Source organism: Triturus cristatus, chromosome 1_1, assembly GCF_964204655.1.
Source record: "Triturus cristatus chromosome 1_1, aTriCri1.1, whole genome shotgun sequence".
Taxonomy (NCBI): domain Eukaryota; kingdom Metazoa; phylum Chordata; class Amphibia; order Caudata; family Salamandridae; genus Triturus; species Triturus cristatus.
Window position 1 is genome coordinate 669,249,096 of NC_140579.1, and position 27,527 is coordinate 669,276,622.

The window sequence follows — 27,527 nt, forward strand, 5'->3', positions numbered from 1 at the left end:
CAGGCTTGTCCCTCATTTTCATTGGCCACACATGTCTGAGGACACCAAGGAGTTTTGTCGCTCCTGTGTCACTTGCCAAGCCAGTGGCAAGTCAGGTGGCACAACAAAGGCCCCCCTGACACCACTACCTGTGGTGGGGGTTCCCTTTGAAAGTGTAGGGATTGACATTATTGGTCCCCTTGACCCTCCAACTGCATCTGGGCACAGATTTATACTGGTGGTAGTGGATCATGCCACCAGGTATCCATAAGCTATACCCCTAAGGACTACCACAGCCCCTGTGGTAGCAAGGGCCCTCATTGGAGTTTTCTCCAGAGTGGGTTTCCCTAAGTAGGTCATATCTGACAGAGGTACAAACTTTATGTCAGGATATCTAAAAGCAATGTGGAAGGAGTGTGGTGTCAATTACAAAGCAATGTGGAAGGAGTGTGGTGTCAATTACAAATTCACTACTCCCGATCACCCACAATGCAATGGGTTAATTGAGAGATTCAACAAAACCCTAAAGGGAATGATTAAAGGCCTCCCAGAAAAGCTTAGGCGAAAATGGGACCTTTTACTTCCCTGCCTTCTGTTTGCATACAGGGAGGTTCCACAGAAGGGGGTTGGCTACAGCCCTTTTGAACTTCTGTTTGGGCACCCTGTAAAAGGACCCTTATGTCTGGTGAAGGAGGGATGGGAGTTACCTCTCAAACCGCCCAAACAGGATGTGATGGACTATGTACTTGGTCTCTGCTCCCGGATGGCAGAGTACATGAAGAAGGCAAAAACCTTGAGGCTAGCCAAGAATTACAAAAAGCTTGGCATGACCAAAAGGCTGTCTTGACTGTTTACCAGCCAGGCCAGAAAGTGTGGGTGTTGGAGCCTGTGGCCCCAGAAGCTCTCCAGGACAAATGGAGTGGCCCCCATACAATTGTTGAGAAAAAGGGAGAAGTCACCTACTTGGTGGATCTTGGAACTCCCAGGAGCCCCCTTAGGGCGCTCCATGTCAACAGACTTAAACCATATGTGGACAGGGCTGACATGGGCTTGCTCATGGCAACTGATGAGGACCAGGAGGAGGAGAGTGACCCTCTCCCTGACCTGCTCTCACAGAACCTTGATTATGGGTCAGTTGATGGTGTTGCTTTGGCGAGCAGCCTCACTGAGCATCAACAAACTGAATGTAGACAAGTGCTAAAACAGTTTAGACATATGTTTAGCCTGACCCCAAGTCAGACTTCCTGGTGCACCCATGAGGTGGACACTGGAGACAGTCTGCCTGTAAAGAGTAAAATCTACAGGCAACCTGACCATGTCAGGGACTGTATCAGGACTGAAGTCCAGAAAATGTTGGAACTAGGTGTTATTGAGCCCTCAGATAGCCCTTGGGCTAGTCCAGTAGTCCTTGTGCCAAAACCTCATACCCAGGGGTGGTAAGAAAGAAATGAGGTTTTGTGTTGAGTACAGGGGCCTCAATGCAGTCACCAACACTGATGCCTATCCAATTCCCAAGGCAGATGTACTTATAGACACTTTGGCTTCAGCCAAGTATCTTAGTACATTTGACCTAACAGCTGGCTACTGGCAAATCAATTTAGCTGATGATGCTAAAGCCAAAACAGCATTTTCAACCCTGGTGGGCACTATCACTTTGTGGTAATGCCCTTTGGTTTGAAAAATGCACCTTCCACTTTTCAGAGGTTGGTGAATAAAGTTCTGACTGGTATGGAAACTTATTGCTCAGCTTATCTTGATGATATTGCTGTCTTTAGTTCTACCTGGCAGGATCACCTGGTCCACCTCAGAAATGTTTTGGAGGCTCTGCAAAAAGCAGGCCTCGCTATCAAGGCCACTAAGTGCCAGATAGGGCAGAGTCAGGTTGTGTACCTGGGCCACCTTGTGGGTGGAGGCCAGGTTCAACCATTGCAGAGCAAAATCCAAACCATAATGGAATGGGTAGCTCCAACAACCCAGACACAGGTCAGAGCCTTTTTAGGCCTGACTGGGTATTATAAGAGGTTTGTTAAGGGATATGGATCTATAGTGACCCCCTTAAATGATCTGACCTCTAAGAAAATGCCAAAAAAGGTTCAGTGGACAGCTAGCTGTCAAGAGGCATTTGATGACCTCAAGCAGGCAATGTGCACTGCCCCATCTTACAGAGTCCAGATTACCAAAAGAAGTTCATTGTTCAAACAGATGCTTCACAGCTGGGTGTGGGAGCTGTACTGTCTCAACTTAATGATGAAGGTCAAGACCAGCCAGTAGCTTTCATTTGCAGAACGCTGACCCCTAGAGTGAAACGTTGGTCAGCTATAGAGAGGGAGGCCTTTGCTGTGGTGTGGGCCCTGAAGAAGCTGAGGCCATACTTGTTTGGCACTCACTTCATAGTTCAGACTGACCACAAGCCCCTCCAATGGCTCAAACAGATGAAAGGTGAAAATCCTAAACTGCTCAGGTGGTCCATTTCCCTACAGGGGATGGACTATACAGTGGAACATAGACCTGGGACCCAACATGCCAATGCAGATGGACTCTCAAGGTATTTCCACTTAGAACATGAAGACTCAACTGGTCAAGGTTAGTTTAATGTCCCTGCGTTTGTGGGGGGGGGGGGGGGGGTGTTGTGTAGGAGAGTAGGATCTGCACTTATGTTGCCCCCATGTTTTTTCTGATGTATACACTGGTTTCTGGCTATAGTCTGGCTGGGTCCCTGCTAATCAGGGCCCCAGTCTCTCAGTTCTCTCTAAACGACTTGGTGTGCATATTAGATGCACTAGTGATTGGATACAGTGGTACCTTATGAGCCCCTAGTATATGGTACCTTAGGTACCTAGGGCATTGGTACTTCACAGGCCCACCAGGGGCTGAAGCATGTATTATGCCACCCCTGGGAAGCAGACTCAATCTGACACCATAGGCCTGCTACTGCAGCCTGTGTGAGGTAGTGTTCGCACTCCTCACAGAGGTAGAGGTTCCTATATCTCACCATACACACACATATAAACCTATCAGCCACCCCTATGGCAGGCCCTATCAATCCTGAGGGCAGGGTGCTTGGTTTACTATGTGAGGGGGTGCCTCTGCCTGAGCAGGGCCCCTCTGCAGTTGGCCGGGTCTATTTCCTGTGGCTGTTTGTGGATGTGGTTAAACCATATACTCTTAAGTGCGTTATAACCTTGCGGTAAATGCTAACTTTGGAGTGACTGCATCAAAACATGTCGTGTTTGGTGTCAAACAACTTGGAATCATACCCCCACACCAGTAACTGGTGTGGGAGTATGATCCCACCCTTCTAGAGGGGATGATATGTACCCACTGTACTAAACGACAGAAATCCTATAGAGCCCTGGCATCACAAAATGGATGCCACCAGCACAGACACTGGGCTGTCCTCCTGCTGCTGACTGAAACTCGCAGTAGAGGAGGCCCAACAAAAGGCATCCTGTCACAGGAAGGTGTCACCACCTTCCAGACAGGATTTAGTGTATTGGAGCTGGGTGGGTGCACTCCTAGAGTGCTTTGAAGTCATGCACTGGGGGAGCAGTAAGCTCCTCTGTGCATATGCCAGCTCAAACCGGTTCAGGGGCTACCTGCCCCTGCTCTGGCACGAAACTGGACAAAGGGAAGTGGGTGTAACCACCCCCTCCCCTGACCCTACTAGAGGAGTGGTCATAGAGTTAGTCCCTCCCCTATCTTCACTATAAGATAGCAAGCATTGCCTTTACAAATCAGATAACCCTGGACGACGCTCTACAAAGAAGAATCCTGGCCCTTCGACGTTCCACTACCTTTGGAAGACAGAGGAATCTCCCTTGGAGTCAAGGAGTGACTCTCCTGCTTGGCAGGCACCAAAAACCTTAATCAATGGTTTCAAACGTTCCCGCTCCTGCCGGTTTTCGAAGTCCCTGTTGCCCCGGAAGTGGATTTCCTGACTTCTCGACGGCCATTGTGAGTCCCAAGCGAAGCTGTGGCGAGTGGACCCCACGAGTGATGAGGAACAGCAATACCCGGGGACCGTGCACTATTGTCGAGTGCAAACCCTAAACAAAGTTCTACGAACTTGTGCATTCAACCATTTGTGGCCCAAGCCTACAGCAGGTCTTGCACCAAAAATCAGCAGCCTACCCCGTCCCGAGTGACCGTGGGCTCCTGTAAAGCATTTCCTGAGCAGACGTCATTGCGATCACTTGCCCGTTGGCTAGTGGGTCCCCCGAAGACTTTCTCATCGACTCAAAGGGCTCCCCTGGTTGCTCCAGGCCTGCCCTCACTTACCCTTGCTGGGTGAGTTCCTCAGACCTTGCTGGTCTGCACCATCGACTTCAGTCTACACGAGACTTGGAGTTGCCAAGGCTTGTTTGCTCCAATCCGGTTGCCGACACCGCCATCAGCTGCAGACGTCGTGGGACACTCCAAATCCAGCCGCTGGTCATCGTCGAACTCTCCTGGACCTCGTGAGCGAAGAGTCAAAACACCATCGACGACCTGAAATCACCCGACATCCGTGGTCATCCATCTTCCTGGCCAACGGTCACTTGCAAGTGACTTTGAACACTGTCCCTTCAATTTTCAGGTCTTCTCCATCTTGAATCCAGGCTTGGATTCCACCGGACACTTCTTCAGTCGACGCAAGCAGCAAGTCTTCTTTGGTCTCCATAGAAAACAGCGACGCGACCCGACACCACAAGACACCTATGCACCCGGCTTCCCTGGGTGAGGTAACTCGTGCACTACGGTGCCCAAGTGTGTGTTGGCCCTCGACGTACTTACCTTGTAAGTGGCTTGCTTGTAGTCTTCCTCAAAGTACCCTAGAACTTTAAAAATCTAACCGCGACTTGCACCATTATAATCAATAGGGAACCCGCGGCTGTGTTCATACACTGCACGCATCTCCCGTGGGCCTGTTACTTACCTGCTAACACTGCAGTAGTGAGGCCCCAGCGATTCCCCAGACCCTAGGCCTTGTTATTTTGCAAGTCGACATCCTTATACCACTTTCTTAGTATATGGTCTGGTACGCCCCTAGGGCTCCAGCCATATTTGTGCTTAATTTATTGTGAACCGTTGAAATTTGAATGTGTACTTGGTTTCTAATCTCATAAAGAGATTAGTAGAGTGTGTCTAGAAATAAATACATATATATTTGATCTATATACCGGTGTGGTGTCCTTTCATTTGGTAATTCAAGAAATTATAAGGTAAACCAAGCTGCTTTACATTCCTCTGAGACTTAGCCTGAAGGCTGCTCTCCACAGCTACCACTAGGATAGCTTTCTTTAAAAGGTTGTCTTAAACCTATCTACCATAAGAGTCGAATTGTACTGGTGCAAGGTGGCCACTATAACTAGTGACCAGCATATGCCAGGCCAACTTCTCACAGTATCCCTGCCTTTCCTTCCCCTCCTGGCCACGTCCCTCCCTTCCCCTCTGGGGGGGGGGGGGGGGGGGGGGGGGGGGAAGAGGGGAAGAGGGGAGGTGGGGAGCAAAGTGGGGGGGGGTCAAGTTGGTTACAAATTTGTTGTTGCTCAGGTATCAGTCCCAGCTTAGCCAGTGGTTTCACATGCAAAACATATCCAGATACAGATATCTGGTCAGGTTCCAACTTCTTGCGGCGACAGCCTTGCACAGCGTATTGGTACTAGACACAAATGTTAGGTTCTGAAAATACTCCCTTTACTATAATGACATGAAATGTGAATGGCCTCGGGATAAAATGAATAGAGGGCTAGTGTCGTCCTTTATCAAACGCAGACACCCTGATGTGGAAATGTTACAAGAAACTCACCTCAGGGGTACCAAATGTGGGTTTCTGGCGCGGAAGCCCATATGGTTCTGGCACACGCGGGGTACACCTCCGGCTCCAGAGGAGTGACGATCCTCATTAAAAAGTCTTCTCCCTTTTGTATACACCGAACATGGCTAGACCCCCAGGGTACATATGCCGGAGTGACCGGACGATGGGGCAGAAGAACTGTGACTTTTGTATCAATCTACGCACCACCAAAACTCCAAGCACGCACACTAAACAAATTGACGAAGATATTGCTGGAGATGCTGGGCTAACTGCACATTATAGTGGGGGGACTTTAATGAAGTAATGCACACCTCCATAGACCGGCCGGGAGACCATTCCCAGGCACTCGATACCTCAATGTTAACACTCCACACTGAGACTCTAGGGTTGGTGGATATCTGGAGACACCTGCATCCGGAAGTGCGACACTATTCCTACTATTCAGGCGCACACAAGGTTTACTCCCGACTAGACTATGTGTTCCTACCGAAATGTGAAATACGGGACATATATGAAGCACAATATTTGGCCAGGGGCCTATTGGATCAATCCCCGATGTAAGTGCGGATAGGTGACAGACAGCGAGACCGAAACATATGCTGGCGCTTAAATGCGTGGGACCTATACAATGAATCAATAATGAAAGGCATTAGAGCTGACACTACTGTTTTCTTCGCAGAAAATATGGGGTTGGTGCAATCTGGGGTTGTACTATGGGAGCTTATAAAACTGTACTACGTGATAGAGCCCAGAATTGCATAGCATGGGATAAGAAAAAAGACAAAGAAGAGCGGACACGTCTGGAGGCCCAGATTTTAACCCTTGAAGATCGAAACATAGTGCACCCAGATCCCCAGCTCTTGAGGCAATTGAGTGATACTCAACACCAGTGTAAAGATTTAGCAACCCAGGCGGCTAAAGCACAGGCCCAAGCGACTTTGCACAAACTTTATAATGTAGGTGATAAATCTGGAAAGCTCCTGGCATGGCTTAGTCGCAAGGAAATAGAGGCCTGATGGGTAGACTGTCTCGTGAACCCACTAGGAATACCGCAAGACAGAGACGAGCAGATCCTGCGGAGCTTTGCATCTTAATACGCGGACTTCTATAAGGCCCGCCACCTACGGACCTACCAATACATAGAGGCTGATTTACAAGAGGTAGATACCCCCAAACTGGACGACACAGACAGGAAGGGGGTTGAATCTGAAATCACATTTGAAGAAATCAAAGCAGCTATAATCCAGTTATGCCCCGGTAGGACACCAGGCCCAAATGGCATACCAGCGGACTCTATGAAAAATGCATGGATCTTCTTGGTCCGCACCTCCTAACTCTTTTTAAAGAAGCAGGTGAAGACGGGGTTCTTCCGTTAGACTAACGAATGGCTACAATTATACCTATCCACAAGCCAGGGAAACCTAAGGATAAATGCGATTCCTACCGCTCGATCTCCTTGCGTAATACAGAGGTAAAGATATTGTCAACTTTTTTTGTCACCAGACTGCGCCAAGTGATCACGACCCTGGTACACCAGGACCAATCAGGTTTCCAACCTGGCTGGGCGACCAGGCTGAACCTGGGAAGGACACACAATTGGATGATGGAGGTTAAGGACCGTGACACTCCACATCTGCTGTTATCTTTGGACGCAGAAAAAGCATTCAATGCAGTCCACTGGCCCTTTCTAGAGGCCACCCTGGTTAAATTTGGCCTAGGCCCTAGTTTCAGGAAATGGGTGGGATTTATGTACAAAGACCCCAGGGCGAGAGTCCGGGTAAATGGAAGGACATCAGAGGATTTCCCCATAAGGCGTGGTACGAGACAGGGATGCCCGCTATCCCCACTACTATTCGCCCTTACGATAGAGATTCTAGCCTGCTTGGTGCACTAACACCCGAGGATACAGGGATTTCTAATTACCCCAGAAGAAGATATGGTTGAGAAGATCTCCTCGTATGCAGACGACATACTTCTATATATTACACATCCAGACACACCGATACCCAACTTGTTCCACACTATAGATTATTATGGACAAAACACGGAATACACGATCAACTGGCATAAATCACTGATCAACATCAAACGCATATCCACAACTTTAAGGAGGACATACAACGATGGAAACTTCTCCCACTCACAATATTGGGCAGAGCATCCATGTTTAAGATAATCACACTGCCACACTTTTTATGCGCCCTACAGAACAGATACTTTCCCCTACCGCAAGCACGTTTCCGGGAGATAGCGGCAGAAGTACATTCTTTTTTATAGTTAGGGAAACAGCCCAGGGTTGCGCTCCATACTCTACAGCGCATTCAAAACAACGGGGGAATCTCACTGCCCGATATAGAAGCTTATTATTGGGCGGAGCACCTAACCCCAATCAACGAGTGGATACACGCACCAGGGGCACAACCTAGGTACAGTCTAGAGAGGGAAACCATGAGCGGGCAAACATTTGTGCACTATTTATCTGGTGGCAGAGGCAAGGGGAAGCTCTTCCCGGCCACTCAGGTCACTGTAGACTCCTGGGGAAGGGCCACGTAAGCAGTTGGGTGGGAACATAAACCGACCTTGTGGCACTGCACTTGGCTTAAGGAACTGCATCAATTGAAGGGCTTCGGAGGCTGGGATGCTATAGGTATCTCCAAGTTAGGTGATATTTAAAATGGTACATTGAAAAGCTTTGCTGAATACTCGTTACACCCATCTCAGTTCCTGAAATACGCACAGCTTAGGCACACCTGGCTAGCAGAAAAAAGAGACGACTCCCCGCTGCCAGAATATGCTCCATTAGAGGGGAGACGGCTCCAGGAATTTATCACGACTAAAGCCGTCTCATTAACATACAAGAGACCCTTATTAACAACGCCCCAGATAGACTGGGCTAGCTGCGGTCGACTTGGGAAGGTAACCTGGGCGTGCTAAAAAATGTAGACTGGGAGGCAGCTCTAATGTACCCCAAGGAGGTGTCGATCAAATCACGACTTCACCTCATACAATATAAAATACTGCATAGAATATACTATGACCCAGTTTGACTGCATAGAATGGGGCGAGCAGAGGACCCTAGATGCCAGAGATGTGGACATAGAGAAGGCGACTTTTACCATATCATCTGGGAATGCGTATGGATACAGGCCTATTGGGAAAAGATAATGAGGGAACTAGGCAAAATACTAGACACCACAATACCCCTAGACCCAAGACTTATACTATTGGGTATTTCATATGATGTCGATCTAGGCAGACCTCAATTGATCTTCCTTGCACTAGCACTGGTAGTAGCTAAAAGAGACGTGGCGAGGAAATGCGGAGCTGTAGATATACCACTGCTGCGAGAATGGAAGGCAGGGATGGATATGTATATGGCGGCCTAAAGAGTAACCTAGAAGGCAGGGGGCTGCCCCAAAAACATTCGACAGGTATGGGGCAAATGGAGGAGGTACTATGGTCTCGATGCAACCCCGGTGACCTAGGGGAGGGAGTGGTTCCAAGGAATTGTTTTCAATTTGCAGTCACTGCATGCCTACGCCGCAAAAGGATATTTAAGATTTACGAAGATCCATTGTTTTGTATAATGACTAATCACTTCGAAGGCTGGATGACTGTAACCAACGTTATTTATATTATGTTTGGTCTAGAAAATGACAATAAAAATATTTATAAAAAAATAAGTATAGGCTCAGCATAGCATAGCTGCCAAGTTTTTACTTTTCTAATGTGTTTGACGTTTCAATGTCTTATGTGCCCTCCAACACCGACGACGCTGCCCACAGCCTTAGACACTGGATCGAAGACTGCGCCAACGCCCTCGCCCGCTGAAGAAACCAGCAAGAGGGCCAGCTGGTTCACCCCAGAACTCCTAGCCTCCAAGCAAGTCTGCAGGAAACTAGAGAAGAAATGGCACAGCGAACAAACTCCGGACAACCGTGCAGCACACAAGGACGCCATCCGCAACCACCACCACCTCATCAGGGCCGCCAAGAGAACCTCATTCAAAGACCGCCTCGACAACAACGCACACAATAGCAAGGAGCTCTTCAACATCGTGAAGGAACTCTCCAACCCCACCTCCAACACCAACGACATCCCGCCGTCACAAGCCCTGTGCGACTCCCTCGCCAACTTCTTCCACCGCAAGATAGCAGACATCCACGACAGCTTTAACACCCAGACAGACCCAACCGACAGCAACACAACAGACCCTCCGCACACCATCGACCACGACCCTCTGCTAGCCTGGGCCAACGTGAGCATCGATGACACCATCAAGACCATGAGCACAATCCACTCCGGCTCTCCGTCAGATCCCTTCCCGCACCACATCTTCAGCAAAGCAAGCAGCTCCATCGCACCCCACCTGCGCAACGTCATCAATCTCTCCCTCGAGACCACGACCTTCCCAGAGAGCTGGAAACATGCCGAGATCAACGCCATACTGAAAAAACCCAAGGCTGACCCAAGAGACCTTAAGAACTTCCGGCCCACCTCTCTGCTCCCCTTCCCGGCCAAGGTCATCGAGAAAATCGTCAACAGACAGCTAACCCGATACCACGAAGAAAACAGAATCCTGGACCCTTCCCAGTCACGGTTCCGCTGCCTTCGACACCGTCTGCCACTGCACACTACGCGCACACCTCCACGCCGCAGGGATCCGAGACAAGGCGCTGGAATGGACCACCTCCTTCCTCTCCTTCCTCTGCGGCAGAACCCAGAGCGTCCGCCTCCCCCCATTCCGGTCCGAAGCCTCCGAGATCATCTGCGGCGTACCCCAGGGATCCTCCCTTAGCACTGTTCAACATTTACATGGCCCCGCTCGCACACGTCGCCCGACAGCACGACCTCAACATAATCTCCTACGCCGACGACACTCAACTGATCCTCTCCCTCACCAAGGACCCCATCACCGCCAAAGCCAACCTTCACGAAGGAATGAAGGCCGTCGCTGACTGGATGAAGACCAGCCGTCTGAAGCTGAACTCGGATAAGACGGAGGTCCTCATCCTCGGCTCCAACCCTTCAGCCTGGGATGACTCCTGGTGGCCGACGGCACTGGGAGCCACCCGACACCCACCGACCACGCACACAACCTGGGAATCATCCTTGTCTCAATGCTCTCAATGACCAAGCAGGTCAATGCCGTCTCCTTCTCCTGCTTCAACACCCTCCGCATGCTCCGCAAGATCTACAGATGGATCCCGACAGATACAAGAAAGACAGTCACCCAGGCCCTCGTCAGCAGCAGACTCGACTACGGAAACGCCCTCTACGCGGGAGCCCTGACCAAGCTCATCAAACGGCTACAACGCATCCAAAACGCCTCGGCACGACTGATCCTCGACGTACCACGCCACGGCCACATCACCCCCCACCTGAGAGACCTGCACTGGCTCCCCGTCATCAAGAGGATATCCTTCAAGCTCCTTATCCACGCACACAAGGCACTCCACAAGACCGGCCCAGCCTACCTCAACAGACGGCTCTCCTTCTACATCCCCAACCGCCAGCTACGCTCCGCCGACTTCTCACTCGCCACCGTCCCGCGCATCTGAAGAACAACCACAGGCGGGAGATCCTTCTCCCACCTCGCCGCCAAGACATGGAACACCCTCCCACTGAGCCTACGACAGACCCAAGACCTGCTGACCTTCAGGAGGATGCTCAAGACCTGGCTATTCGATCAGTAGCGCCCCCCCCCCCCAGCGCCTTGAGACCCTCGCGGGTATTTAGTGCGCTTTACAAATGATTGATTGATTGATGTGTGCCACTTTGAGTAACACTTTATCATGAGTAGAACAAAATGCTCATGTGCAAACAATAACATTAGTTTAAGAAAATACCATTTCTATTTACTGTAATAAGCTCCCTGAAGTGCATCTGCAAGGTCTCTAACCTATGCTGGGAGGTGATTTTCCTGGTTTTCCTTAAACTTCCAAAATTCTATTTTGTACCCCGGATTGGACCCATGAAGAAAAGGTATAAATATTGTGTACATCAGTAACAGTGATGGTCCCAAACAAGCCTACCTTACATTGAGGGAAGATAACACCTTTTTTTACCGCACATTGACATTCTAAACCTTAATCCCGAATTAGCAATAATGTGCCCATATACTGAAAAGGTGTCACGGTGACCAACCATGCCCTAAAAGTGGCTCAAAAGACCCCACTCATGTGTGATACCTACCACCAGGGCCTAATTTGTACAATACAATAATAAATGCCAGTGCCCGAAAACTTCTCAGAAGCCTGCTGCCGACACTGCCAAATGTCAGGGCTACTGAATACCAAGGCTGCGTAGTCTTGAGTCCATCCAATTTTTCTTTCATCCACCACCATACACTCCTTGCCCCATTACCTCATTCTTGCAAGTTCATCTTCTTCGCTGCTTTCTCCCTTTGTCACTGTTTTTTCATATTTCTCCTTCTCCTTCTTTACCCCTTTTCATGTTTTTCTCTTTCTTGCGCTGGGTCTCATGAGGAAACATAAGTGCTCGTCCTTCAATGAGTGCCAATGGGCCCCACCTGCAACCACCAGCTCAAAAAAAGCACTGCCTACAACTAACACTTCATTAAGCAAACAGCATGTACTTGAATTCTGGGACTTTTAGTTTCACATTTTAAACATCCCAGCGGTACATAAAGTAATACATACACTCACTAGAGCACTGCAAAGAGTAAACCATTTTGTCTAGCAATCCACCCTCAACAATACAGGGAGGGCATCTCTCAGTTCAGCATTCACTAGAGTATCTTTTTTACCGGATGGAGGAGTGATACTCACTGCTGCACTACACTGAGTGTAGAACCTCACATCTCCCTGTCCCACTGCACAGACTGGTCATCACTAAACTGCAACAGAGCTCGGATTTGATTTTTCACTTTCGAAGCGACCGGTTAGGGCCCACCTTTGCTTTGATGGAGCTCTACGGAGATGGAGAGCTAATGCTCCATTCAACAGGGTCCAGCTGGCAGCTTTGTCAACCGTACCAGACTCTAGCCTTGGCCCGTGAATGATAGATCAATTCTGTTACCTGTCTCACAAAACAAAGAACATCCTAAAAATAGTTTGACTTGTACTTGCTGTCTATTTATTTTCCTTTTTATTATTGCTTGACCTCCTCAGATGTGTCCATAAAATTAAACTTTTGTCCTGAATGTATGTCCTTACCGTTGGATCCTTTTTCCTGAATTTTTACAGTCACTGCACAGAATTTGCTTCCATGCCAGGTGGTCACCTTAGTTATACCTCTGCGTGCCACCAGAATACAGATAAATATCTGGCATGTAGTAGAATCTTCAGGGTGGCTGGCAGAGAAAATGGCAATGCTCCGATGAGAAAATAAGTGAGACAAAACCATCTGCCATGACGCTGAATGTGATTAGTACAACTGGAAAATTCACCTTGAAGTTTCCAAATAATTGCCATTGATCTCAAGTTGCCGCTTGGTAGGTGAGAGCAGTCAACCCTGCAATGCATATTTGTTAATGCTGCTGTCACGTAGTAAAACCTATTTACAGCTCTTAGAAACAGCAGAATTGTGTTAAGAAGCACTATATAAAAAGCATTTTTTTTTCATATAGACATGTAGATGAAGTAGGAAATTACAACCACACCAGCAGCTCTGGTGATAACTACCTCTGCCCAGTACTTTAATTTGTTATAAAACACATTAGTGCAAGTGTCCAGGTTTTTCTTAGGGGCCAGCCTCCAGTATTGCTGAATGCTGGGTTTGGCGACCACCGAGACTGCCTAGTCATGGTTCCACCTCTTACCTTCTATCACCCTACACTTTATGTTTCTTTATCTATCGGTTTCAGGTTTTTTAATTATGCTTTCTCCTACCTTTTTCTTGCGCCATCTTTCTTACTTTTCTATTTTCTCCCTCTTGCTCTAGGTCAAAACCCGATGATGGAAAATACATCCCAGTCCTTAAAAATGAGTGCTAGTGCCTACCACCAGCAACCACCAGCACAAATGTTGATGTCAAGCCATGAAATACGCAGAAATAGAACACTATTACATCATATGGTAAGATGACACCACAGCAACATGTCAGCATAGACAAAGGCCTACACAATAAAACAGAATAATTTTCATTGACTTCTGGTTCCTATAGTTTTGCTAACACTCATTTTCAATCCAACACTGCAAAGAATGAGAAAAAAGAGAACTTTGTGAGGTGGCAACTTCAGACACCTGGAGCTCGCCCTGGCTGCGTGGAAGCACAGTCAAGATCAGTGTAGCAAACCCCCTTTTCTAGTTGGTCACCCTGGCCTTATGCTGCACCCTATACTTTTGCTGGCTTTTGAACTTTGTGCACTATATCCCCGCTAACCAGTAGTAAGGTGCCTGTGTTCCCCTGTAAACATGGTTGAATAGGCATTTTCCTAATTGTATTAGCTTAAATTATCTATAAGTCTCTAGTATATGGCAAAAATTTACTCGGGGCCTGTAAGTTAAAGGTTACCGGTGGACTGTAGCACCTATAATGCCATCCACTACAGAGACAGTGTAGTAAGACCTCCGACCCTTGGTCTAGGTCCACTCTCTCCCCGCAGCTCTGCTGTGCCGTCTCTTGCCTCCAGACCTCCTCCTTGGGAGGTTTGAGGTTGCTGTCCACTCCTGCGCCTGCTGCCCGCTCAAACTGGGACCAGACTGCCTCCAACCACCATAACCTCTCTCAGATGTTTTTTTCATTAATTTTTCCCTGTTGTGCCACTGTTATTGTGCCCTTCTGTGTCTTGCTCTAATTCCACCACTGTTTTTATTTTCTCGTGCCTGCCTGTTCCTTTCACCTTTTGCCGCTGCTGCCCCAGCGGCCCCTCCCCCCCGGAATTCTCCCCCTGGAATTCCCCCCGGAATTCCCCCGCTCCAGCCTCCCAGCCTCTCCTCCCTCCCACCTCCCCTACTTAATGGTGGCTGCTGCGCGGTCGCGCAGCGGACGAGCGCAGCAGGCTCGCCAAAGGCAAGCCCTTCTGCGCCCGTCTGTGACCCGACCGTGACCAGCGCCAGGAACCCTGGGTAACCCATCGCTACGACACCACCATCCTCCTCGCACTCAACCCTGGAAGACTTAGAGAATGCCAACAGGCCTCGCTGAACACGACCCATGGCCAGTTCTCCTGCCTCCACTGCCGCCAGACCCTCACCGCCACCCCGGCCTCCAACACCGCCAACGCCAGCACCGGCGACACCCTAAAATGCATCCTCCTCAACATTCGCTCCGTACACAAACACGCCATGGAAATCTGGAACCTATTCGACTCTCTATCGCCCGACATTGCCTTCTTCACAGAGACCTGGACCAACGCATCCTCCGCTCCTGACATCAGCACCACCATCCCAGACAGATACAAGATCCAGAAGAAAGACAGCCCCAACCACCCAGGAAGGGGCCTCGCCATCGCCCACAAGAGTACCCTCTGTCTCACCACCTCCAGCGAAAACTTTCCCTCCGCCGAACACCTGCACTTCCAGATCCAGACCACCCCTAAAGCCACACTCCAAGGAACCCTCGTCTATGGACCCCCAGCCCCCGAACACCCTTCGCCACCACCATCACCGACTTCATCGCACCCCACGCCATCGCCTCAACAAACTACATACTCATTGGAGACCTGAACTTCTGCCTCGACAACCCCAGCGACCCCAACTCCACTATCCTTCGTGACAACCTTGCCAGTATTGTTCTTAAACAACTCGTCAACACACCAACCCACAGAGCAGGACACACCCTCGACCCCATCTTCGCTGCAGGAAACAGCATCCAATTCAGCCACACAGCGCAGCCGCCATGGACCGACCACCACTGCGTACACTTCGCCATCAACAAACCCAAGGCACCCAAACCAGCCCCACGCCCAACACGAAGGAATTGGAGCAAGGTTACAGGCGAGCAACTTAACTCCACTCTCACCCGAGACAACCACACCTGGGCACCCGAAGCAAATGATACACCCAGAGAACTCCACACCTGGATCTCCGACTGGCAAGACCAGCTCGCCCGCTACGCAACCTCGACAGACAACGCCCCAGGAAAGCCGCCTGGTTCACCACCGCTCTCCAAGAAGCCAGACGGACCAGCAGACGCCTGGAGAAGAACTGGAGAATCACCAAGACAACCGAAAACCACACCACCTACAAGGACGCCATGACAGACTACCACAACCAGATCAGAGCCACCAAGAGGAACTTCATCCACAACAATATCCTGGCCAACTCCACCAACTCCAAGGAAGTTTTCCGTGTCATTCAAGAATTCACCAACCCACGCAGCAAAGCCTCAGACATTACCCCATCCCAAGACCTCTGCGACAAGCTTGGAACCTATTTCCACCTCAAGATCAAAAACCTCTACAACAACTTCATCGACCATCCACCAGGCGCCACAGACGGCCCCCCAACCCCCAGAAACACCAGCCAGCCCACCATCTCCATCTGGACACCGATCACGGCCGAAGACCATGACCATGTAAAGCATCCACTCGGGGGCCCCCCTGACCCCCCACATCTACCACAGAGCCACAGCTGCCATCGCACCTGAACTACAATGCACCATCAACACCACCTTCAAAACAGGCACCTTCCCAGATGACTGGAAGCGCGCAGAAGTCAGACCTCTGCTCAAGAAGCCCACAGCTGACCACACCGACTGCAAGAACTATCGGCCCATCTCGCTCCTCCCCTTCACAGCCAAAGTTGCTGAGAAAACAGTCAACAGGAAACTGACACGATTCATTGAAGAGAATGTCGTCCTCGACCCGTTCCAATCCGGATTCCGAAGCAACCACAGCACAGAGACCGCCCTACTCGCCGCCACAGATGACATGCGCACCCTCCTGGACCAAGGCCACTCTGCAGCCCTCATCCTACTCGACCTATCAGCGACCTTCGACACCGTCTCCCACCGCACACTAGTCGCCAGACTACACGATGCAGGCATACAAGGAACAGCCCTGGACTGGATCCGATCATTCCTCACCAGAAGAAGCCAAAGGATCAGACTCCCACCCTTCCTCTCCGACCCCACGAAAATCACCGGCGGAGTCCCACAGGATTCATCCATGAGCCCCACCCTCTTCAACATCTACATGGCCCCCCTCGTAGCCATCGTCCGACAACACAGCCTCAACATCGTACCCTACGCCCACGACACCGACACCCAGCTCATCCTCTCCCTCACCAAAGACCCCACCACTGCCAAACTCAACTTCCAGAAAGGAATGCAAGATGTTCAACACCGTCACCTCCAGCTGCTTCAACACCCTCCGCATCCTCCACTAAACCTTCAAGTGGATCCCCCCTGATTCAAGGAAGCCAGTCACCCACGCACTCATCAGCAGCAGACTGGCCTATGGAAACACACTCTGCGCCGGCATCAACAAGTCCCTACTCGGCAAACTCCAGACAATACAGAACACCGCCGCCAGACTCGTCCTCGGCATCCCCCGACACGAACACATCAGTCAACACCTAGAAAGTCTCCACTGGCTCCCCGTGGAGAAAAGAGTCACTTTCAAAATCCTCACTCACGCCTATAAATGCCTACACAACAACCAACCCAAATACCTCAACGACAGAATCAACTTCCATGTACCCAAAAGAAACCTCCGATCTTCCATCCTCGCACTGGCTGAAACCCCGCACATCCACAGAGCCAGAGCAGGCGGAGAATCCTTCTCTCACATTGCAGCCAAGACCTGGAACGAGCTACCGGCAGACATCAGACGCGCCCCCTCCCTGAACACCTTCAGGAAGACCCTCAAGACCTGGCTCTTCGGCTTAACAGATCTGCGGACTCCCCCCTCAGCGCCTTGAGACCCTCACGGGTGAGTAGCGTGCTTACAATTCCCTGATTGATTGATTGAGACAGTGTAAAACATAGTACCAGGCCTACCAGAGTAGCCTGACTGTATCAGTGTAAAAATTGCAATTCAACCTGTCAAAATATACTCTTTTAAAAGTTTAAAACCTTTATTTCACATAGTAATACATCACCACTATATAGGCATTGTAGCCCACAAGGCAGGGTGCATGGTATTTAAAAGTAGGACACTTAGAAATGTAAAATGTCCTTACAGTGACTAGCACCAAAAATATATTTTTATTTTAGCAGGCCTGGCTGTCCTATGCACAAAACCAGAGTACAGATAAAAAAGCCTAATACTGTTTCTCAGAAATGGGACTAGCTGGAAAAATAATTAAAAAACTGTTTTTAATAGTTATCAAAAAATCTAATTTATTAGTGGAGTTAATAAATATTAAGGGAAAGTAACTTTAAAAAATTTACCTTTTCCCTGCCTGAAGTGCCTCGAGCCTAATTTGCATTTGCTCTCCAACTTCTCCAAGCTAGCAATTAGCATTTGGAAAGGTGTGAAATGCCTCCCTGGATCAAACAATAAGCTGACGTAAACGGGAAGAGATTACTCTTCTGAACCTCACAGGTTCATGGTGGGGGATGGGGGCATCCTCTTTGATAATATATTGTCAAATCCTGATGGAGTGTCAGATCCTGCTTGACAGGTATGCTGGGTTTAAATGTAACATTGGGGGTGCACTTTAAAAATAGAGAACAGGATGCCAAGACAGTCCTTGTATATACACTGTCCGGTAGCTGGAAAACCCTGCTTTTGTCCAACCTGCCTTCGGTCTCTGAGCTTTACATATAACACGCGAGGCAAATTTGAAAAAAAGGAATAAGGATGCCAAGACAATTCTTGTTTATCCACTATCTGGAAGCTGAAAACCCCTACTGTTGTTCTACCAGACTTCTGTCTCTGGGTTTATTGGGGGTTACTTCAAACTACATTTTTGTGGTAAATGTGTAAGGACACTAGGATTAACATAGTACACCCTCCGCACCCTCCATCAGCCCTGAGAGTGCAAGTTTAGTGTGGCCAAAGACCTTTGCTATCTTGAAAATGCCCAAAGTGGGTAGGGTTGGCCTTGAGAACGTTTACCCCATTGGTTATGGTGTCCCCAGGAGTCATTCCTACCCACTAGCCCATGCCAGGCATAAATGTGGCATCTCAAGGCACCCACATCAGAACTCTGCTGCACCTGATGAAGAACAGATGAGGACTAGAACGGCTGTCTGTGGTCTGGCCGGAGCCCTGAAGTACTGAACCTGCTCCATCTCGTACCATGGACTTCAAGGGTCAGCTGGCTGGAATGTTGTGTAGCTACAGGGAGGCAACAAGTTACAACAGGGTTTTCATGCAACTGCCCAGCTGACCAGTAGCAACTGGATCTAGACTGGACCCTACTGGCCTCTGCCTGACAACCCATGAGTCTGTAAGTACCTCCCCATAGGTGCTAGGGGGCTTTAGAAATGTACTTTTGTGGTGGATTGGGACTTAAAGGACTTAAGTCAGTAGGTAAAATCTTTACCACCACAAACCGGACAGGTGCATCTGACTCACGTTCAATCGCGGTCAGCCTGAAATTGCACCTAGGTCCTGGTCTACCACGACCATTGACTATTTGACTTTTTGGCACTATTTCTACTTGAATCTTTAAAAATTCATATCTCCTGTTCCCCTAGTTGGAATTTTTGTCATTTTAGTGCCATTTTTTAAATTACATTGTACTCTATTTTTCTAATTTGGTTTTGCACTTCTATTGTTTTACATGAACTTTACACATTGCTCTAAATTACGGTGTGATCTGTGCCTTTGCTACACAAGGTTGTGATTATTCCTTGAGGAAGGCAGTCACCCTCCCCGATTAATAATCCAATTTCTTACAATCAGTTACTCTACTAATGACATAAGAAAATCAGCTGACCAGAAGGGATGTCTCTCAACTTGGCAGCAGGGGGTGCCTCTTGAACGCCTCAAAGGTAATCATTATGACAAGTTGCTTACTTTTGATTGAAAGGAGGTGGGGTTAAGAGGGAGAGGGAGACAAGTAAGGTGAGGCAACAATCCCAGCTGCAAACAGCAATTAGAGATGAGGGGAAGGTGGCGGGTGAGTGGGGGGGATCTTTTAACTCTGGGCGAGGTCACAAGACTGCTTACAAGGGTGCGCATAGATGCCAGGGGAATAGAAATCCTGAATGGAGATGAATTATCCAGCAGGGGGCCTGCACAAAAGCGGCTCAGCTGCATTTTAATCAGATTTCCACTAAAAGCGGTCCTTCGTTTGCTCCCTACTCTGAGGGGAGAGTAATCCCCCATCAAAGACTCTATTGCGAGTTCCTGTGGGGAAGAGGTTAGTGATGGTTGGTTTGTGAAGTTGTCAAGGAACAGGCAGGTGTGAAGGCATCCGGTTTCTTAATTGGGACGGTAATTGGAGGGTTGGTCGTCTCGTGGTATCTGGGGAGTAGGTGTTGTACAACACCCTCTTGCCGTGTTGTGAAGGTGAGGTGGGTGGGTGAGTGGGCTGCCTGTCTCTACCCTGGCCTAAGCTGTCACCAGGGGCTGGCAGAGACGGAAACAAATCACGGGGGAAAATTAGAAGTTAGCTGGCACAACTAGGGAAATGCACGTATTACACAAGACGTGCTGGCAAGTAGCCTGCTTCCTGGCTAGCGCTTCCTCCTTTCACTCTGAAAAATATTGGCCGCCATATTTTTTCAGTTTTCAGATTCTAAACAACTGCAAGATATAAATATATGTTAAAAACTTTGTATTCTTTTGCACAGATGCAATTCTGTTTCCTTTAATGATGTTTTGGAGTAGCTTCCTATTTCTATTTAGGACTTGGATGTTTTTGAACTGATTATTTTCTATTTCCTGTTTTAATTCTATATTTTAAAGAGGGAAATGCCGCCTTTTGCTGGCATAAGCTGACCAGCTGTGTAGGTAAAATACAGATCAGGTTGTAAACCAATGGTCCTTATTTTGCACATAATGGACATAATATACTAAGAGAAAATAGGATAGAAAACAACACAATTTGGTCGACCAGAGGGGCCGCATTTAGAAGAACTAACTAAGTTTTGCTGATCCCTCATTTTTCTGACCAGTGCTATTATTTTTTAGGTCTCGCCTGAGCCAGTGCATGCGCTGCTCTGGCGAGACTTTTAGTAAGGGCTTCAGAAAATGCTACCAGTGGCCTAGAGCTTGCGTGCACGAGTGCGTGCACGCGCGCAGCCGCCAGCTTTTAGCGCCCGAGGCGTGCTATTTTAAAAATTCCTTTTGAAGCTTAGCGCGCACGCGTGCACTCCCCCCACCCCTCCCACTTGTTAACTTTTTGCCGCGAGGCCATTTCCTTAGCGCATTCCCTGCCCTCCTATTGCTCCCCTCTCTCGTGGCGTTTGTAATCCTGCCCCCTGCGTTGCACCCCCCCACACATGGTACACCCATACACGCGCGCACACCCATTTTTCACCTTCTCCATCATGGTTTCCATGGTGGTAAACGGGTGTCCAGTGTTCCCTCGCCAGCGGCCTTTCACTTGTAATTTTAGCCTTTTTGCTAAAATAAACAGGCATTGTAGCACTGTGCAGTAAACTCCGACACCGCCCTTCATGTTTCGAACAGCACAATGCTAACAATGCTTGTTTAATTTAGCGCACCTGCTGACTTTTACTGGCTGTACCTTAAATCTCTTGAACGGCTCCCGTACTTCACTGCTTTCACCAATCAGGGCGTGAAGCAGGAGAGAAAAGCTGGAGCTCTCAGTGCGCATTCCAGCCTCTTCATGGCAGCAAGGACCTGCTCAAACTGAAAAGCTGGCAGAACAAATGGCTTTGCTATCAGGTAAGAAACTACTCTTAATAAACCATCTCCCTATATTTACCGATATCAGTACATTGTCCGGGTTTAAAATAAGAGGGTAGACGATGTGTTGTAAAGGCCAATCAGTAATAAGGATTACTCAGCTGATCGATTGGTCCCCGTGCTTCCCGAGCTCTGGCTCCTCTCTGACTGGCTCTAACCTGGCCTCGGGGCCCGAGGTTGGGAACTTTTGATTATCAGCAGCTAACTCTGCTGATTGAACGGTCAACGGCTTTACAACCGAGGGGGTGCTGCCTGCATAATAATAGGATACACTGCGGCCCCACAAGAGTGCAAACATGGGGCCTGCCCGGAGCATGGAAATGGAGAGCACTCGATAAGGGGGCACTTAATTACTTGTTAACAAATCTTCTCGTGCTTTATGTAAAGCAGTCTCCTCTAATGTAATAATGTATTGCATCTCCTGGTCTAATAATCCTTGTGGTTGAATGAATGATGGCCCTTTCTAAAGCGGTGTTAAACGAACGCCATCCTTATCATGCCTTGTCCCCTTTCCAGTGCCTGTACTTCTTACCAGACTTCTGACCTCATCAGCATAAATAAAGAAGTTGAATTCTTCACAAAAAAAGTCATTATCTAATATAAAAGTGTCATGCTAATTCCTGCATTAGGTATGCATCGGGTGCCATTTCTCCCATATTAACAAGTTCCAAGTAAGGTTTTCGTTCTATTACGGTTTGAAAAAAACGTCAGAATAGATTATTTATTTGACTAAGGGAAAAACAGTTTCGTTTCTGCTGAATAAAAGGCCCATCATCTAAAACTTTGCTTAACGGTTCAAGCAACCGTCCAGGGGTCCAGAACATACATTTCAAGCTTATCTGGAAAGGCTTCTAAAATCTTAACAACACCTCTTATTTTGACGCCAGAGCATCTGCCTTATCTGTGAGTTGGAAACTTCAAAACTTCTGATATTTCCTGAATTTGCCTTGCAATTTTACATTTTACTTCACTTAGGGGCATATGTATGAAACTCCCGTTTTGCGAATCTCAAATTGCGATATTTTGCGATTTGCAGTTTGAGATTCGCAAATCGGGATGTAAAAAAAAAAAAATCGCACATTTTTTGTGATTTCTTAATAATCGCAAAAAAGTCTCAAACATCATTTGCGATTCCTTAATTGCGAAATTCGCAAATTAAGAAATCGCGAAAACGGGAATCTGCATTACAGGTGCAGCCTGATGACATCACAAACAGGAAGTGGGAGTGATTTCCTGCACCTGCTTACCTGAGCCACACCCAGAGGCTGTTTGGAGAGTGTGAGGAGGCATCCCAGGAGAGAACAAACACCAATGGAGTCCAACAAGCAACATGAGGGCAAGGATGCAGAGAAGAGGAAGAGAAAACACAAGTTTTCTGACAAGGAGCAGGAGGTCCTCATAGAGGAGATGGCATGCAGCCATGAGCTCCTTTTCGGTAAAAAGGCACTGCGGGTCCCAGAAGCAAGGAAACGCAAAATCTGGCTGGACATTCAACAGAAGGTGAATGCTGTGGGAGTGACCAATCGCACCATCGAGGAATTGCGCAAGCGATGGTATGATTTGCGCCAGAGGTCGAAGGAGAGGGTGGCAGCCAGACTAAAGGATGCAAACCAGACCGGGGGAGGACCATCCACACCAGCACAGCCAACACCCCACGAGGAGCTTGTGGAGTCCACTCTCCTGCCTGAGAGCGTCGGTGGTGTGGCTGACATTGACAGCTCCGACTCTGCATCCAGCAGCCAAGGTAAGATGCATGTAAAATCAATCTGCACTGATCCCCATCCCATGCACACTTCCCCAAATGCGCTAAATATCCTCACAAAATGTTATTCCAGTCCAAGTCTTACAGCACACCCAGCAATGCATCATGGAACTTGTAGTAATATGTCTGACAGTGTGTCCATGAGACATAGGAAATCTAATGCAACATGTGGGTTGGGGATAAGTGAATGATACAGTGTCAGAAGTTAGCCGATACAAACTGTAGAAACTTTATTGAGTGCAAATTGCAGACAAAGACACAAGCTCATGTAGTCCCCTTTACATCCACAGCACAATCCAGGGCACGTGATGACAGTGCAGAGGGAGAGGAGCCTGCACATCCTGAGGACTCCAGTGATGATACGGAGCACATACCAATCCTGCGCAGGAAGCGCACACATGTGCCCCCACTGCCTCCATTTGAGGATGACATCCCGGCCACAGGGGAGGACAGTGACAGAAGAGAGGGGAGTCAGGGTGTGTCACACATGCCCAGTCAGGACACACCAAGGCCAAGCATTCCACCACAGGATACACGCAGGTCAAGGCCCAGGATCAGCACTGCCACTGAAGCGGAGGAAACCGTATTTTCTGGGCTGGAACACAGCATGCTGCAGCAACAGCGCCTGCAAAGTAAATCGTTGAGGTCAATAAATAGGCAGCTATGCCGTATTCACAAAGATCAGCAAAACATGGGGGAGGGCATCATGGCCATGGCAGGTGCCATCCGTGACCTGTGTGACACTCTGAGGCACAACCAAGCCGCCAGTGAGAGGGCTGCCCGACGTGCCAATGCACGCCTTCACACATTTACCAAGGCCGTGAACCGCCTCTGCACCACCACCAGCACTCTGACGCGCAGAAGCGTCACAATGCAGGTGGAAATGGCGCACTGCTGTCAGGACAAAGCCAGGGGGCTAGCACAGGTCACCAGTGCAGTGGAGCAGCTGCAGACGGCCAACTCAGGTGGCAGCGCTCTCATGGCCTCTGGCGAGAGTGAAGAAACCTCCAGTAGGAGCAGCATCACTCCTACATTGCCTGGAGAAAGACGGCGCAGTTCGAGACAGGGTGCAGGCCCCAGGAACACCATGGAGGGCACTCAGCCTGGACGCCAAACACCACCAATGCGTCACCGAAGGAGGGGAACTGTACAGTGACAATGAAACAAAAAAAGGTGAAGTAACCCAACTATGCAGATTGCACAGTTACTTGTGCCGTACCTGCACTGTGTGCATAACATGTGCTGGGTACAGCTACACATTTAATGATTGTGAAGTGTGAATAAACACAGCACACATTAGAAAGATTTTTTGTCTCATGTCATCATTGCTCACCTAGAAGTAGTTTTGTATGATCTCAGTCCGTCTCTGGCGTCCAGCTGCTGCCCCGACTCCTGACGCTGGTCTGCCAGGGGGAGCAGGGCAATCGTCATCCGATGTGTCTGTATCGGTCACATCAATTCTGGTGCCTTTCCTCATAGCCATGTTATGGAGCATTGCACAGCTTGCCACGATTTTACAGCAGGTCTCAGGGCTGTATTGCAGTGCGCCTCCACTTTTATGCATGCACCGGAACCGGCTCTTAAGGATTCCAAACGTACGCTCAATGACGCAGCGTGTAGATCTGTGTGCCCTGTTGTATCTCCTCTCACTTGCATTAGCTGGGTCCAGATACGGAGTCAGGATGAAGTCCCGCACTGCATAGGCACTGTCACCTGCAGGGATAGACACAATAGGTAAGTCAATGTCCCCACCCTCCAGTGATGTAGTGGATGTATGGATGTGTGCCATGTATTTACCTAGCAGGTATCCCTCCCCAAACTCTCCAGCACTCAGACGTCTGTGTATTCCACTGTGTCTAAAGATGAAAGAGTCATGTGTACTGCCAGGGTATTTGGGTACGATGTCATTGATGATATACTTTGCGTTGCACACAATCTGTATATTGAGGGAATGGTAGCATTTACGGTTTCTGTAGACATATTCAGTTGCTGATGGGGGTGTGATGGCAACATGGGTCCCATCGATGCAGCCAATGACGTGGGGGAAACGTGCAATCTGGTAGAAGTCAAGTTTTGTTTGCTGTAATCCCTGTTGGGTGGTGGGGAAGTGTATGTGATGTGAGCATTGCATATTGAAAGGCATGAAAGAAGCGCGAAAGTGCACTCTGTGACACCCCACCAACCTCCTCTATGACCCGTTGAAAACACCCTGACGCCAGGAGGTGCAGGGAGCACAGGACCTGCACATGTGTGGGAATTGTTTGTGTCCTGCTTGTAGGGTGTTCCAAGTAGGGTTTCAGCTCCTCAATCAGGTCCAATATGGTCTGTGGGTGCAGCCAGTACTTGTCATGGATGTCCTCTTCAGTGTGCTGGAACAGAGTGATGCGCAGCCTGAATATACGTCCCTGTCTCATTCTCCTCTGTGCAAGAGCCCAAATACGCAGCCTCCTGGCTATCACAAACAGTGCTGCCATTGTGGTTTGTTCTGTTGCATTGTGGGGTGGTTTAAGTACCTTGCACCTGTTTACCACCTGCATGCACTTGGTGTTAGTTGCGATTTCTTATTTTGCGAATTTCGTTATTTCGCAATTAGCGAGTTTTTCATACATTTGCTTGCGATTTCTTAATTTGCGATATCCTTTTTGCGAATTTCGCAAATTGAGAATATCGCAATTTAAGAAATCGCAAGCATAATCGCAATTTTGGAGTTTCGCAGCCTAAGAAATCACTAATTTAGCGATTTCTTAATTTGCACTAGGAATGTGTGTCATACATAGGAAATTGCGAATATTTAGTCGCAAACGCTGTTTTTTGCGATTCGCAGCGTTTGCGACTAAAATTTGGTTTCGTACATATGCCCCTTACAAATAATATGCTGGGAATGTATTCCAGTTTCATAAAACCATTAGTCATATATGAAACCCGAACTATATGTGAATACGTCTGGGAAAATATATATCTACATTTTGTACAAACGTGTGTGCCGTTGCTTTCTGTATAACACGAGGAGTTATTGGGAACGTTTTCCATTTGGACTGCACGTGGATGTTTCATGTGAATGCAACACATTTAAAAATTTTCACAAGTGTCATGTTAACCTGATTAGCAGCCTTGACCGCTAAATCCATATATATCATTTTTCTCGCTAAATGATATCAAACTATATGCGTCTCTACTGCAGTGATGGTTGCATGTTTGTGATTCAGCTCAAAAAGCATGCCTTATGTTGTTCTACAAGTGCTGTAGCGAAATATCTGTGATCTTCTATGTTAGTGAAGTTAAACATTGCACAGCATCTCCTATACAATAAAGTTAGTCGGACTGCATAATCTTTCTTGTCTAAAGGATCTATACAGACTAAACCTGTAATTTTAGACAAATATGCTCCTTTAGCAATATTTTTATAAACACTTATCTCTTCAAGTTAGAAAATGTTCCTTCAGGATCTCCTATCTGGCTGTTGTTCTGTTTCAAGTTAGTAAAATATTTTGTTTACATAGAACAACTTTCTTATTTGGATTGAACTTGTTTCAGGACACTTAGAATGGCTGCCAGTGAAACCAAGCCTTCTCCTCTCTGCATTCTATCCCGAGTCCCTGATACATCCTGTGTCCTTATTGTGTGTCATAGTTCATCAGCCATTCTATTCCTAGCTCTGGACAATTGCGATAGGCTGTCCTCATGACGTACACAGGTCTTCTCTAAAACCTTTAATTCACCATCAATCACCACTTCCTGTCAGTTTCACCCAGCTTTGTCCAAATTAACCATTGGGAGAGGAAGAAACTATACGTCGATCCCACAGCACGGGGCCAGCCACATGGAGACACTTTTATTTAAAATTCGGGTAACACTTTTTTGGGGGGGGGTGAGGGGGGGAACATGATTAAAATCTGAAAAAAGGTATTATTCGTAGTGTTGTCATGGCCCGCCTATCCTGGCAAGAGCAGTCAGGCACCCAGCAACAGAATCCTTATGCATTGGCATGGCCAATAGGTCTCGCTTTTGTGACCTTATAAGTATTTAGTTATGCAGCACAGTATCCTTGGTGCAACAACATCAAGTGTTGCATGGCTAAACACTTATAAGGTCCCAAAAGCGAGACTTATTGGCTATGCCAATGCTTGTTTTCAATGTCACAGAGTGCTCTGAAGCATCTGTAAAGAGGTATGTTGGTGCTACGCAGTACACTGAAGCAATAGATAATTAGCCAGCATCCTGTTTTAAGTTTTTCAAACAGTAGGCAGAGCAGA

The 27,527-nt window shown here is 48.3% G+C and overlaps 1 long non-coding RNA gene across 1 annotated transcript in view; it reads left to right on the plus strand.

The window, feature by feature from the left end:
- LOC146870830 (uncharacterized) overlaps positions 1–27,527 on the plus strand; it is a 153,134-nt gene that overhangs the window by 35,090 nt on the left and 90,517 nt on the right. The window contains exon 2 of the long non-coding RNA XR_014959457.1: positions 13,682–13,815. This is a non-coding gene — a long non-coding RNA (uncharacterized LOC146870830). The remainder of the gene's footprint in view (positions 1–13,681; positions 13,816–27,527) is intronic.